Here is a 15,311-nt window from a genome sequence, read left to right on the forward strand (position 1 = left end):
AATCAGCGCAGGGCGTTGGTTACACAGTGTTGGAGAAGCTGAGCTACCAACAGAAGGAAGCCACTGTCACCCGAGGCTGTAGGGACTACTAGGAGGCTATGTTCCTGGAGCCCAGGATCGGGTGGCGAGGCGGCCCTGGCACCACAGGGGAGCTCATGCAGTTGAAGGTGCACTGTCCACGTTGGGGTGGAAATCCATGGTGTAGGGGTGTAGCATACTTGGGGTTCCACCCATTTCAACTGCAGGCCCCTGAGCTTCCTGCAGGACGTGCGGACTCTCAAGCTTTAGCTGTAGGGGACCAAGGGTTGCGTGCACATTCACTAGCACCACCTCCAGGCTGCCTCACCCCTGCATTCTTGTGAGGGTGGCCATGACCACACGGGAAGGCCTGGAATTTTAGGCTCAGAAGCACCAGGTCTGACTTTCAATGCTGTGCAGCCTCGCTTAGCACTTAACCCTCCTGAGCCTTGACTTCCTCTTTAACAAAACGTGGAAGGTGGTCTTGAGGCTCATGGGAACATCCAAGTGATAAGTGCAATTCTGAAAAAATATGTGTGCCCACTTCCCCTGCAGGAGATTCTGTAGGTCTAAAATGGAGACTAGGCATTAGAAATTTCTGGATTTTAGGCCCTTCATTCTGATGGCTAAGAACACAGGCGCTGGGAAGCTCTGGAGACGGAGGCTTGAGTTTGGCAAGGGCTCTGTCTCCAGGAACCAGCCAGAGCCTGATCTAGAAGCTGGTTGACCACCCATTCCTTCATGAGCAGCCTCTGCTGCATGCAACTCAGCTGCACTTTCGTCTCCTTTGAACCAATGGAAGGAAACAGATTCACAGCTGGAAGAAGATGAGAAGACGAAAGATGTACTAATTATTTAAAATGTCCTTGCCTCCCAACATCTAGAGATGAATCACCTGAGCTGGCTTTCTCTTTCTGCGTCAAATTCATTTCTTTGGCTCTTTGGCTAATCCTCCATTTTGCAGCCCATGGAGCCACCAGCAGAACCGCTGCCAAAAGCGTCTGCCAGAGCACGTATTTTACAGCCGGAATTCTTGTGCGCCATCAACACCACGAGACCTCAGTCTTCCCTCACCTTGATCCCCACCATCCAGCTCTTTCCCTTCCTGAGGCTTGGGGTGGGAAGGCTAGTGCATCTCTGTACTTCTTGCCTGAAGGCAAACCCCTCTCTGGTCTTCCTTCTTTATTCGTTGAAGCCTTTCGATGAGTTAAAGTATTCTCTTTCTTGTATTATATAAATATGATGCTCATGGTTATAACAGGAAAAGGGGCAGTGCTCTGCTAAGCACTTCACCTGTTTTCATATCAAAATAAACAATATTATGATTTCTGTTACTTAAACGAGGAAACGGAAGCCCAGAAGGGTTAAGGAACTTACCCAGGGTCACCCAGAAAGGAGGTTAAGGAAGAAGGATTCGAATCCAGCAGTCTAGCTCCAGAGTTTGTTCCTTTCCCAAACTCACCCAGGCAGACTGGAACATGATCACACATCTCTGGTTTCTACTTTGGGGCTTCATTAGCCTCCTTCCATCTGTCAAGATGGATAGACCCTGTCTTCAACTGGGCCAACTTTTCTAATTCCTTCTGTGACTTTTGATCTTTTCCCCCTTTTTCAGAAAGTCTTTGGGGCCATGTATCCATTGCTCCTTTTTCATTCCCATATTCCTTTGCAATTTCATCAAATTATATAATGGCTTCCATTTGATGCAATTTTTTTCCCCAGGATTACATCTCTTCCCTTACCAAAAGGGATATTAAACCCCCCCTTTCCTCTTGAACTCCTGCTCCTTGCTTCTTTTAAATCACCACTTCTTCTTAGTCCAAAGAGGAGCAATTAAACTGCTCAGGAAATTTGGTACTTAGAAGTGGGAAAGCATCCATGTCAATTCATCTCACTCTGAAAGCTCCCGATATAGGAGAGTGTTAGCAAAGTGTTTTAAGAGCAGACAGATGTGAATTCGAATCCCAGCTCCTTTAATTTGAGCTGGGTGACCTTGAGCAAATTGCTTTTCTCCTCTGAGTTTCAGTTTCTGCATTTATAAAACGTAGGCAACACTAGAAAGCTCAAGGTTATTGGTTTAAAGAAAAGAGGGCAATGCGCGAGAGCCCCCAGTATCACAGGAAGCCTCAGGAAGGGCCAGCATCAGCTTTCTGGCTGGGCCTGCAGATCCCCAGCACGCAGCAGAAAGCGCAGCACAGGGCCCCGCATACAGTCAGCTGTGGGTGATATGGAGACGTCACCCAAAGAACGAATAGCATATACGCAAATGGAAAACCTTCAAGATGATAAACCTGTGCCCAGCAGGAAAAGTGCAGTCACAAATCACCCACTGTTAATTGCTCCAGCGTGAGGCAAGGGGAAGAAACTCCTGAGAAGTGTCTTCAGGGCCCCAACTAAATGGTGGCTTGTAATTGAAATGACAAAATCAGTCTTCCCGTTATGGCCGCGGCAAAGGAATTAATCCACCCAACCTAAACACACTGCAAATTGCGGCAATTTTTTTCTTTTAATAATTATAGGCTATGGTATCTGGAAGGGACTCGCGGGCTCATGCCTGAGCCTCGTCCACAGGTACCACAGCAGGAGAGCTGGCAGCGGGCAGGTGGGAGGCTGGGGTGGAATGGAGCCAGCCCCAGTGTCTTCTTGGCACCCCAAATCCTGGAATTTTATAGAACACAATTCAAAACCCCTGATTAAAATATTTTCAGAATAATAACCAATGCTGCCATGTATGGGATGATTTTAAGCAATAATACACAAGATTTCAAAACATTGAATCAAATTATATGAACGGTGGGCCCTTTGCTCTTGTTCTTGCCACCCTTCTGATGACATGGGTAGAAAAATCTCCCTTTGGGGCGGACACAGTTCTCAGCCTCTTTAGTTCATGCAAAATCCCCTTTGCGGGGGGGATGAGATACTGGGATGGAACCCAGGGCCTCACACAAAACCCCTCTTTTTTTTTTTCTTTTTATTATTATTATTATTTGTTTAATTTAGCTTTTAACTTTTTACAGACTGCATTTTGATTCATTTTACACAAATGGGGTACATCATTTTGTTTCCATGGTTGTGCACAATGTAGATTCACACCATTTGTGTGATCATACATGTACATAGGATAATGATGTCTGTCTCATTCCACCATTTTTCATACCCCCCTCCCTCTCATTTCCCTCTGTGCAATCTGAAGTTCTTCCATTCTTCTCTCACCCCCACCTCCCCACCCCCATTATATATCATTAGCCCCTTATCAGGGAAAACATTTGGCCTTTGGTTTTTTAAGCTTGGCTTATTTCACTTAGCATGATATTCTCCAATTCCATCCATTTATATGCAAATGCCATAATATTATTCTTCTTTATGGCTGAATAGTATTCCATTGTGTATATATACCAGAGTTTCTTTATCCATTCATCCGTTGAAGGGCATCTAGGTTGGTTCCACAATCTAGCTATTGTGAACTGAGCTGCTGTAAACATTGATGTGACTGTGTTACTGTAGTTTGCTGATTTTAGGTCCTTTGGGTATAAACTGAGGAGGGGGATAACTGGGTCAAAAGGTGGGTCCATTCCAAATTTTCTGAGGATTCTCAAAACCCCTCTTTTAACAGAGCAGGAAGCTCTCAGATGGGAGCAGGCAGTAGGCAAACAGCATCTAGCTAGAACCAAGTAATACTGACTTGTTTTCAATGTGTTAATTTTTTAAAGTTATTTATATTTTTGACAAGTGTGCAGGAAAAAGATCCAAAACTTGGAAATAAAGCAAAATGAGAACTGCATGACATTTTAATGGAACATTTCTGACAGACCCCACCAAGGGACCTCTTGCTAACTATCTACGACTGGTTAGAAACCAGAAATTTTATAAATGGTTAGCTTGTAGCAAACTATTGAGTTTGTTCGCTGGTTTGCCAAAGACTGTCATTTCATTGCTTTGTATCCACTTTATCTTGGACCTAGTGACAATTACACACAAGCATCTCTACTCCCATGAAAAGTGAAGATACTCAAACACCTTTAACCAGCTCATTTGCTGTTCAGCCAGTTCCCTAGCTTGTTAAATCAAACTTGGACTTGGGTCAGTATCTAACGGTATGAGATGATGTTTTGAACAACTTGGGGATTCAACTTTTGTACAAGTAATTCTGACTATATACAAGCAATGATATAACATTTTATTTAACTTTATGAAAGTGGTAAATACATATGGCTTTTAAGATATATTCTCTGAGGTTCATTTAAAACAAGCAAACAACAACAAATAAAACCCAGCAGTCTCAGATGCCCCCTCCCCAGAGGAACCTATTTATGTATTTCATTGTATGGCAGGTATTTTGATTTTTAGGACCATGTCACCAATGCTTGTATTAGTCCATTTCAAAACTCTTGTTTAAGTTAGGGCTGCTATCTATTAACCGTCCACCATAAAAGACAAGCATTTCAGCCGGGGGCAATGGCACAGGCCTGTAATCCCAGCGTTCGGGAGGCTGAGACAGGATTGTGAGTTCAAACCCAGCCTCAGCAACTTAGCAAGACCCCCTGAGCAACCCAGTGAGACCCTGTCTCTAAGTAAAATACAAAAAAGGGCTGTGGATGTGGCTCAGTGGTTGAGTGCCCCTAAGTTCAATCCCTAGTAACATACATACATACATACATACATACATACATACATACATAAATACAATGAAGACGCATTTCACGCCTTCCTTCCGACCCTCATCAGGCATACACATCCATCCCAAAGTTATAGTATAACCCTGGTTTGATTGACACCTGGTATTTGTAAGACTTTGAAAATGTAGTTGCCATGCTCAGCCAAGTGATAAAGTGTGATGAATTTCCATCTCTTGCACAATCTTACACACACACACACATACACACACACACACAAGGAATTTGAAAAACTGAAACCCTTGTATTTCTCCAAGTTGCTCTGTGCTGTTTTCCCATGATTCAGGATTCTCTCTCCTAAGTTTCACAGTTTTCTCCACCTGTGTTTAAGTCTGCTTGTCCCCAGGAACCTGGTTCCGCCCAGCGGCTTTCTTTGTTTGCTTGCCTTCCCTCTCCTCTGCCTGGTGAGAGCTCACCCCTGGCTCTTCCCCCGGGAGGGGGTGTTCTCACTGCAGTGTGGTGACATGAAAGCTGACTGCCCACTCTGAGCCTGGCTGTCTGTGACCTTCAGTGCAGGGTGATCCAGTTAGGCCATTTAGCTAGAGAGACTCGAATACTAATATATGGCAAGCCTCTCCTCTTGGGCTTGTTGAATTCCACAGACAGGAATCCTCCTATCCCAGCCTGAAGGGCCAAATCCTGGCTGCCGGCATTCTGGGGGTGGAGTGGGAGGACAGGGCTGGAGGTTTCTGTCTCCAGGATCTTCCTAGGGATGGAAACTGGCTCTGATCTACGGAATCCCTGCTCTTGGTGGTGTCTGGTGTCTCCAAGTCCAGATGCCCTCTTTTTATCTGATATATAGAATAAATCTCCCATGACTCAGCTGCATGCAGTCAAACTGCTTCTAAGTCCCAAGTTTTCAATTCTGCAAACATAAGAATTATTTCCGTTACCATAAGTGATGTATTTGCTACTTCTTTTTTTTTTTTTTTTTTTTTTTTTTTGGTGCTGGGGATTGAACCCAGGGCCTTATGCTTGCAAAGCAAGCACTCTACCTACTGTGCTATATCCCCAGCCCCACTACTTGATTTTTGTATAGGGATTCTACATTGGGGACGACGGAACAAAACAGGTTGACTGACTGACTTCACCTGCTCCTCCATATTGAGCTCCGCTTCTTCACCCCAACCTGCATGGGCACTGGGTCCTACTCCTTCCAGAATCTGCTGGGGAATCTGCATTAGGTTGAATGGGTCCTCAGCCATTTCCACTGATTTGGCTCACAAATCACTTTTCTTAGGTCCACTAAGTAATTTAGCAATTTTCACATGATTTCTAAAAGTCTTTTAAAAACTAACCCTTTACTTCTTTTTCCAGTAGGTTTTCAAGAAGAAGCAAAATATGTGCCCATCCATACTATCTTTATAGGAAATTCTATTCCAAGTTTTCATGTTTAAATCTCTATGAGTTGACTTTTTGATTTAAATATCAAAAGCACACAGGACAATGATAAATAATAAAAGCAAAGTGATTGCTTTATGCAAATGTCTATGGTTTTGGAAAGAGGGTTGGGGCAACTCCTACATATGGAAAGAAAAGCTAGTTTGGTGAAAGGGTTTACATAAGGTCAGGTGATGAGTGAAATGTGACAGGCAATGTCAGAGCTAGAGTAAAATCCCAGTTCAGCTGAGTGGCCTGGGGCTGGCTGTGTCCTCGCCCCAGCACACAGGCCGCCTAGACCCTGGGCTCATGCCCAGGAGAAGCCACCTCCTCCAACTGCTTCTGCACTGGGCCTTTTCCACCCTAAGATGAAGGTCACAAGGTCACATCTACAGCACTAACCCTGAAGGCCTGTTTTATTTGATGAAAAGAGAAATCACGCATATTCTGACCATGAACATGGCTGCAATCCACGGCCGCTGCTCTTCCCTCTGCTTTGTGTTCCACACAAGAGGTGTTTTCAATTTCTTTCTTATCTCGAAGGCACTGCAGACACTCACCTAGAGAGGAAATATCTAACTGTGCACAGATAGCAGCAGCTCTCAAGGAAAGCAGTCGCACTCTCTAAGATGATGTGAGTTTTCCTGAGTTCTGGGTTTAGTGTCCCACTCCTTCCCTCCTGTTTGAACTAGTTTCTGTCCTGAAAGACTTCACTGGACTAGCACGTGATCCTGTCAAGCAGGTTGAAGAGGCGACCAAAGACAGAGGTCACTCTGTGTTGCAGGGGTCAGGGATGGCAGAGGTCAGACGGGGTGGCCACGTCCCACCTCCCCAGATCTCCTCCTCACCATTCCCCACACAGGATGTGGGCAGTGCCTGCACTTGACCCTGTGCAGCCTGACTCTGTGCCAACCTTCTCTGGGAGGAGAGAGCTGGAGTGGTTGGCAAAAGACGGGACCAAAGGAAAAGAAGATGTGGGTTCTGATCCTGCCCCTGCTGCCCCTGGCAAGGCTCGAGGTCCTGTATGCTGAGCTCTGTGCAGGAAGACTTGCCATCTTGTAATCTTATTTAACTTTTGCTAAAACCCCTCTGAGGCCCCGGGTATGGAATAAAAGGACTGGAGAGGTTTAGGGTAGTATCTTGCCCAGGAGTGATCACTCACCGGGGCCAAGCCTGAACCCAGGTGCTGTTCTGCCTAACTCGGGGCTCTTTCCACATGGGAAGCACGGTGCTGCTGGAGGACTGGTATCTTAGGATCTCCACCTTCCCTCTGGCAACTGTTTTCAGTGCTATGAAAAATGAAAAGAGAGAAAGAGAGAAAGAGGAGGATGAGGAGGAGGGGGGGAGGAAGAAAAGAAAAAGAAAGAAGAAGCCTCTCCTTGCACGGAGACTATGCAGTTGCCACTCACGACATTCTCTCCTTGTCTGCCATTGACCTAGATCAGTCTTAGCTGTCTGAGCCTCATTTTTTCCAGCTGTACATTGCACATAACGCTACCTGTATATGAAAACTGCTTTTGAGCACTGGTAATTCCCACACTAGTAGCTACATTTTTGTAAGTTTTCACTCCAACCTCTAAGTGCTTTACATACCTTAATAAGCAACCCAGCACCCTGCATGCAGGGCTGCCCATGGGATACACAGCCCTGGGGTTGTGTGAGCCCCTCTGAAAGGAGGGAAATATTTCTATTATTCCAAATTCCAGATGAGGAAGCAGCCTCTGGCTATGGTCATAGGTCATAGAAATGTCAATGCAGGTTGCATCCCAGGCTTCCTGGCTGCAGCCCAGGCTTGCCACGACCACTACTTCCAGTTCTAGAAACCCAGGTATGAAAGGATGTGGCAGTACTTTGTAAATAGCAAATCTTTCTTGAAATCTGCCCCAAGAACATTGTAAGCGAAACATTTATTTTCAGAGCTGTTTATAAAAGTGTTGTACTGTTTATAATGTCCATATGTAACAAACAAAATAAATGCACCCAAATCAGAAATCCTATCTTATACCTGATGGCTAATCCACAAAATGGAATAGAAGAAGGGAGACAGAGCTTGACTTGGAAAGAGAGCCTTAATGTAATCAGTAGGAGACCTCAGTGCACTGTTTATAATATAATCCCATTTTTTTTGATAGATATTTTTCTATATCCAAAAAGTCTGGGGAAATTTCTGGCCAACCATTAAGAATGATATCACTGAGCCAGTGGGAAAGGGGAGGGAGAGATTGGTGTTAGAGGGATAATTTCACTCCCCATGGTTTGTTGGAAATTCTCACAATAACTGTGCCTAATAATAAAGGCACTAGAACTATTTCCTCATTGGAAAGTAATGAAAGTCTGTCTACAAGGTGAAGGAATCGTGTTCACCAGAGACTGTGTGGATACATCCCAGAGCCGACAGCCCTGTGTCTGGGGTGGTGGATTTCCAGGGATGTGGCTCTCCACCCTCCCACATTCCTGTGGCCCCGCTCCATGCTGGGGCTGCAGACATAAGCTGGGTGCTCACAAGCAGGATGGCTGTTGTCAACAGTATTAAACTACACAAGAGAACTACAGAGTAAACGAGTTACCATTTTTTTAAAAGGCACAACTATGTAATTTTTATTCCATTTATCAAATGCTTTTAACTCGCATTTCCTGGCAGATGAAAAACAAATGTTCTTGAATCAACCATACAAAAATGAAAAAGAAACTTAACAAAACCCATCACGCCCAATGAAAACATGAATCTCATTGTGCTTAGAGCAAAACATTGTTTTTATTCAGATCCTGTATGTTGCTTTGTGAGGACTTCTATTAAAATACACTGGACCCTCCAACCTGCAGCCTACAGCAAAAAGAACCACAGCTCCCAAAGTCTGTACATCCAGCATCCTAATGCTGATGGATGAAGACTGGCTGGGGCCACTCAGGGAGGGGGACCTGAGAGATGTGTCATTTGGGGATTTTTCCTTTGAAACAAACCATTTATGAGAATTGCATAAACAGATATGAATAAAGAACACAACCAACATTTGCTAGATTCTGACCATGAATTTTGACCATGAATTTGCAACATGTGGTGAATTTTGTATTTTTCATCCCAATGCATCAGACAAAAACTCAAGTATGACCCTAATTTAAGGTGTTAAATAAGATCCACTCTAATTATTGTAATCGTTTGATATTTACTGAGCACATAAAAGATGCCAGGCACTCTCAGTGCTTTACCTGCACCATCTCATTAAAGTCTTGAAACAGTTTTACAGATGTGTAGCACTGGGGCTTCCCATGTTTCAAAGGAGGGAATTCAGAAGCATATGTGGCTTGGCCAGAGTCATAGGTAACATGGTAGGTGACAGAGCTGGATGTGACTCCATGTCATCTCACTGGCAAGGTTCTTGCATCGGATGATAACATTCTATAGTGATAATTTATTGTTTAAAATATCCAAATATAAGAAGGGAGGTAAGAGTCCCTGAATCAGGAGTCCTATCATAACAGGACAGTTTAGTCACACGCTGGAATAGAAGGGGGTGGAAATGTTTGACCAGGAACCTGCAACTCCAGGCTGCTTCTCAGGAAGAACAGGTTCATCTGCTTTAAAATCTTAAGCTGTTCCCCTCATGCTCCTTTCTTAGAGCTCTCTGGACAATGAGGCAGGCCCTAGACATTCTTACTTTTGGAGGTCTCATCTCACATCGGACGTCAATGTTACAGAAAAGAAAAATCGCTCTCCCAATAAATACAACTAACTGCCTAGGAGGTGAGCTGTTGCCAACTAGCTGACATACTTTTCATTTTGCAAATACTTAAGCAACTCTTAATTTCAGTTCTGCATTTTTCATTTCCTATTTTGGTGTCAACTAAGCATTTGAAGCTAAAATACCCATAAGGCTTTTGGTTCTGTATCTACTCTGTACTAAATGTAACTATCAAACCATGAGTGCAAAGGTACCAAATGAGAAAGTGGCCCTGCAGCACCAGGCTCCTTTAAGATTTCCATTGCAGAATGGGAGTCCATGAGCTTTCTGCAGCATTAAAAAGAAAGTCACAGAAATTGTACACTCACTCATCATCGGTATTATTGCATGAGCTGGTTAAAATGCCAAGATTCCTTGTTTGCATGAGAACAAAGTAAATGTTAGGTAGAAAACCTGTTTAACTTCACTGGTCTGGAAATTCTGAAAATTTTCAGAAAATTCTGGTGCTTACATAGAATTAATCTTTGTTAATGAGCAAGCAGATTACTTAATGTTTAATACTTGCTGCTTGTTTGGGAGACAGCATATTTTAAAACATGCATTCATGGGCAGAGGATGATAAAAGGACGCCCTGGTAGTAGAGAGATTGGCTACTATTTTTCAGGAAGCCATCCAAGATGTGGCTTCCATGCTGTCCGGGTCCCAACTTCCTCCTGAACTCCTTCCTCCATCTCTCTCTCCTGCCACTGACAACCTAGGGTCTCTGCTTCCTGTATTTCCTTTTGCTCTGTGTCTGTTTTATTATCAGCTTTCATCTCTAATCCCAGGATGATTTCAGACATAGGTAGGGTAGGTACCTTGGGGACCAGCATGATTTTTCCCACCCCAAACATACCTGTACCTCTTTACCAATACTTGGATTTCCATTGATGGGACTTCATTCTTTGACTTAGGCTACCTTCCTCCCCTTAAAATGGAGCCTTATGCGAGGATGATCCAGGATTAGACTACAAGATCCTCGGAGGCAGGAGGTTACAATGCACACTGTCCCCCCTTGTCCCTCTCACACTCCTGAGCAAGTAGGCTGTGAACACCAGTGAGCCCCCAGAGGACAGGGATTAGTTCAGTCTTGCTATTTTGGTTTCATCGCCTCACATGAGAAGCTGGCACAGAATAAAGCATCACCACCATCTTATCAAGTGAATGTAGATTCTATAAGCTAGTGAGCTGGGAAAGTTAACATAAGGCAAACAGAGAGTGACTTGGAGATGTGAGGAAACAGGAAGGAGACTCTGGAAACTTTTTGGCATGGATTTCCTCATCTGCTTGGGGACATAGCTTGACCTCATGACAGGACTAGGGTTCTCAGGGAAAAAGAGGAGCCAAAAATGTCTCCGATCTCTTACTCTCCTTCCTACAGGGATATAGCCCTAATCATCCCTCTACCCTCCAGGGGACATGGACAGCAGATGGGTCACTCAATGACTGATTGGGTTTCCTCAGCAGGATCTGCCCAAATCAAAACTCTACTGTCCTCATGCCTTAAAACAGACTCTTCCTACAAATCCTTTCCCAGTTGGGCAGACATAAAACCAAGCGTGGACATGAAACATCCAGTGTCTGTAGCTTAGCCAGGATTCATCTGCTCCCACTAACTAATCCACCTAGGGGCTGGTTATGCCAGGAACTTTAGAAAAATTACCAGCAACAAGAGGCTTCAGAATCCCACCCTTGGCTTCTTTTCCTTTGACAGGAAGGGATGGGAGAGGTATGTCAATCTCAGGTTCAAGAGACTTGGCCAGAAAAAGCCTCTGTCTGAGGAATAAATGTGCATCCTCTGATCCATGTGTGCAGTTGCCCACACATGCTGTTCTTTCACTTTGGACTGGATATAATCAAAGCCCTCCCCAGAAAGCAGTCTCTATTAAGAACCAGCAAAAGAGAAGCTGTGTCCTTGTCCATGGTCCTGAAAAATTGCTGCCTCCTAGAACAGTCACTTCTCTTCATTTTGAAATGTTCTCTCCTTTTCTCTTCTTGTTCTCTCCCTCTCCCTCTATTTATTTCTTTCTTTGAAGGGAGAGTGATTAAACCCAGGGGTGCTCTACTACTAAGCTATATTCCAAGTCCTTAATTTTTAAATTTTGAGACAGGGTTTCACTAAGTATCCAATCTGGCCTTGAACCTGCCATCCTCCTGCCTTAGCCTCACACTGGGATCACAGGTGTGTGCCACCAACATCTGGTACGTGTTTCCATTTTAATACTCAAATACCACATTTGATTTCATCACTGTTTCCTAATTGTAACTGTGATTTCAACATTTTTTTTAAAGTTCTGTTACATTCTCAATACCCCTGTCTTCACCCAGCTCTTCCTGGAAAGTTTAGGCTGTGAGCTCCCACTTCCTCTTCTCTCTCTGACCAACCTATACATTTCCACTAAGTTTGGGAGTGGTAAAAATAGTTTATGTTCCTTTTGTTATGGTTTGGATGAGGTGTCCCCCAAAAACTCATGTGTGAGACAGTGCAAGAAGGTTCAGAGGAGAAATAATTGGGTGGTAAGAATCTTAACCCAATCAGTGATTTAATCCCCTGATAGGATTAACTGAGTGGTAACTGAAGTGGTAGGGTGTGGCTGGAGAAGGTGGGAATTGGGGTGTGGTTTGGGGGTATACATTTGGTATCTGGAGAGTGCAGACATTCTCTCTCTCCACTTCCTGATGATGTGAGCTGCTTCCTTCTGCCACATTCTTCCACCATGATGTTCAGCCTCATCTGGAGCCCTGAGGAATGGAGACAGCTGTCTATGGATCGAGACCTCTGAAACCCTGAGCCCTCAAATAAACTTTTCCTCTTTTAAAATTGTTCTGGTCAGATCCTCTTAGTCATAGCAGTGAAAAAGCTGACTAAACTACCTTTATTTACTCTAAAATGTCCCCATTTGATCCATGGCTTCTGGGGTATATCTGGATGAATAGAAGATAACCACCTCAGTTCCCAGCCTCCGTACTGTCTTCATGCACCCACTTTTAATCCACGGCTCTCATCCTTCCTGACCAGCTGTTGAGCTGGGTAGGTAGCCTATGATGCCCAGCCTGTGGTCCAGATGTTCAGCCACTTTGCATTCTCCACCGGTGCAGCCCAGTCCAACTGGTTGGTGCAATCAGTTCAAAGTGAACCAAACCCACGTGCTTGTTCCTGGGCACACATTAAGGGTTTCTTTGAGATGAGTCTGGAAATCACCATCCACAACCAGTTCTGAGATCCAGGGTGAATTTGAATCCTTGGTAGGCTGCTTAAACTGCAGGCTTCTGCTCCTTTCCAATCCCCTCCCTGCCTACAACGAGATGCCCAGAAAATATTTAGTATAATTCAATACCTTGAGAAATATTCTCTGAGCACTTACTTTAACCATCTACGTGGCTGCATTTTTTAGAATAAACTGGGAGTTTTCTAAATACATTCATGCCCAGGGTCCAGTGCAGACCAATTCTAAATATCCAGGTGTGATGCCTAAGTATTGCTCTCTTTTAATGCTCACTTGCCACATAAATTCTGACCTGCTGCTAGAGTGGACTCACTGTGTTCCATGCTCTGTCCGGGCACTCAGGAATCAGGGGCAGAAACCCAGTCCCTGTTTGTAAGAGGCCACCATGTGTCAGCAATGCATGCCTAGGGAAGAACCACACATGGAGGAAAGGGCCACAGCAGTGTCAGCCCAGGGTCTGCAGAAGCCAGAGAAGGGCATGGACAATCCAATCCAGGGGAAACTGGTAAGAGGTCCTGCAAGAGCTGTCAGAGCAGCTGGGAGAAAAGTGCACCCACGAGGTCTTGGCAATGGGAACTGAGGCTTAAGGATATCAGTGCCTTCTACATTGAGGGTGCAGCCCTAGAGCATATGGCCAACCTTTACGTCTTCCCTTTCCCTCAGCCCGTTGATCCAGGATCAAGCGATCCTGGATTCTGACCTGCTCTGACCTGTTCACCCAGAACTCTGGTTGTCATCTTCCCACAGTCATGGCTGTGTGTAAGGCAGGACTCAGGGCAATGTCACTGGGCACTGAGGGAAGCTCCTGGAGGGAGCTTCGTCCTCTGGGTCTGGTGATATTTTGCTTCTCCTGACTCTAGCCCAACAGTCTTGGGCAGTTCAACCTCCCCAGAGAGCAACCAGAAATGAGATGATGGCAGTACGCTTTGCCAGTGTCTAATGTCCTTCTCCCCTGGTTGCCTGACAGTCTCCTACTCACCAGTGAAAACCACAACCTCACGACCCCCTCCCTGTAGGCAGCCTCTCCTGATTCGCCCACTCCGGGTTCCACCTCGCCCAGGCAGAGTTGTTGCTTTTCTCTTTGATTCTCACAAAACCTTGTTCATATTTCTTGTAAAGAGGGGACCACATCTTTCAATTTTCAGGCTTCAAGCTGTATCATTGTGCTCGACACTAAGCAAGCATTAGGCACATACGTGCATACGAGAGGCGCATGCACCAGAGGCTGGGTGGTAGCTGGCAGGACCGGTGAAGGGATGGCTGGAGAAGCAGGTGACCGTGCTTTGATATCTTAACAAATCAGAGTGTGATGCAAAATAAGAACTATGCTAAGTCACCTAGTCTCGAACACCAAAGACGCCAGCGACCTCTGCTTTCTTCTCATGTGCCCCACCTCCCTCTGTCACCTGTGCCACGTAGCCACGAGGGCGCCGCTCTGCAACTTATCCTCCAGGACAGATTTCAAGCAGATCAATAACTCGACTTTGGGGGTACTTGGGAAGATGATAACTCCTCCTCCCCAACCTTCACTGAATTGTGCCACTCTGTGCCTGGTTGTGACAGTACCCTCCTGTTGCCCAGGCCTGGCTCTTCACAGGGAACACTCGGGCTCCACAGAGGATGGCGTCAGACTCAGCTCCTAGGGCATCGAGTGCCTCCCCCTGATTCCCATTGGTACCTCCTCACAGTCACAGTGACCCTGTGAAGGGTCACAGAGAAGGATATAAATAATAGCAGCCTTGCTGGCATTTGTACAGTTCTGAACCCTCACAAAAATGGGTAGGATAAATTAGAGCATCAAACAAAATCAACTACTTCTTTATCCATTTGGATTACACCTCTAAATTATGCAGGGCATTCTTTAAAAACATCCATTATTCATTGTACAAGCATTACCAGAAACACAAATGAAATAATATAGCCATAAGCTCAGCATTTACAGCATATCTAACTTCTCATTCCTCCATGACACGCTCAAGTCCTTACGCACACAGAATCTCTAGGCGGGGTGCAGATGTTGTGTTCTGCTTTCTCTAGTTAATGTGCCAGAAGCATTTTATTAACACACTAATGGCCAAGGGATGGCTCCTTTCCACTTACCCCTTGATGAGGAGTCGGGGAAGGTTCAGATTTAGGCAGAATAAACTCTGCCACTAGCTTGCTCTCTGACTAGAGAATGCTTACTCCCAAAGGCTTGGTTTGCTCATCAGCGACATGGGATAACACCTACTCTCACGGTCATGGTAAAAATCAGTTGACCTCTGTACAGAAAGGATGGGCACAGTATTTGACTT

General features: G+C 45.0%; 1 protein-coding gene across 1 annotated transcript in view; it reads right to left on the reverse strand.

The window, feature by feature from the left end:
- DOCK2 (dedicator of cytokinesis 2) overlaps nt 1-15,311 on the reverse strand; it is a 407,460-nt gene that overhangs the window by 227,882 nt on the left and 164,267 nt on the right. The gene's annotated exons all lie outside the window — the stretch shown is intronic.

The sequence above is a fragment of the Sciurus vulgaris genome, assembly GCF_902686455.1.
Source record: "Sciurus vulgaris genome assembly, chromosome: 6".
NCBI lineage: Eukaryota > Metazoa > Chordata > Mammalia > Rodentia > Sciuridae > Sciurus > Sciurus vulgaris.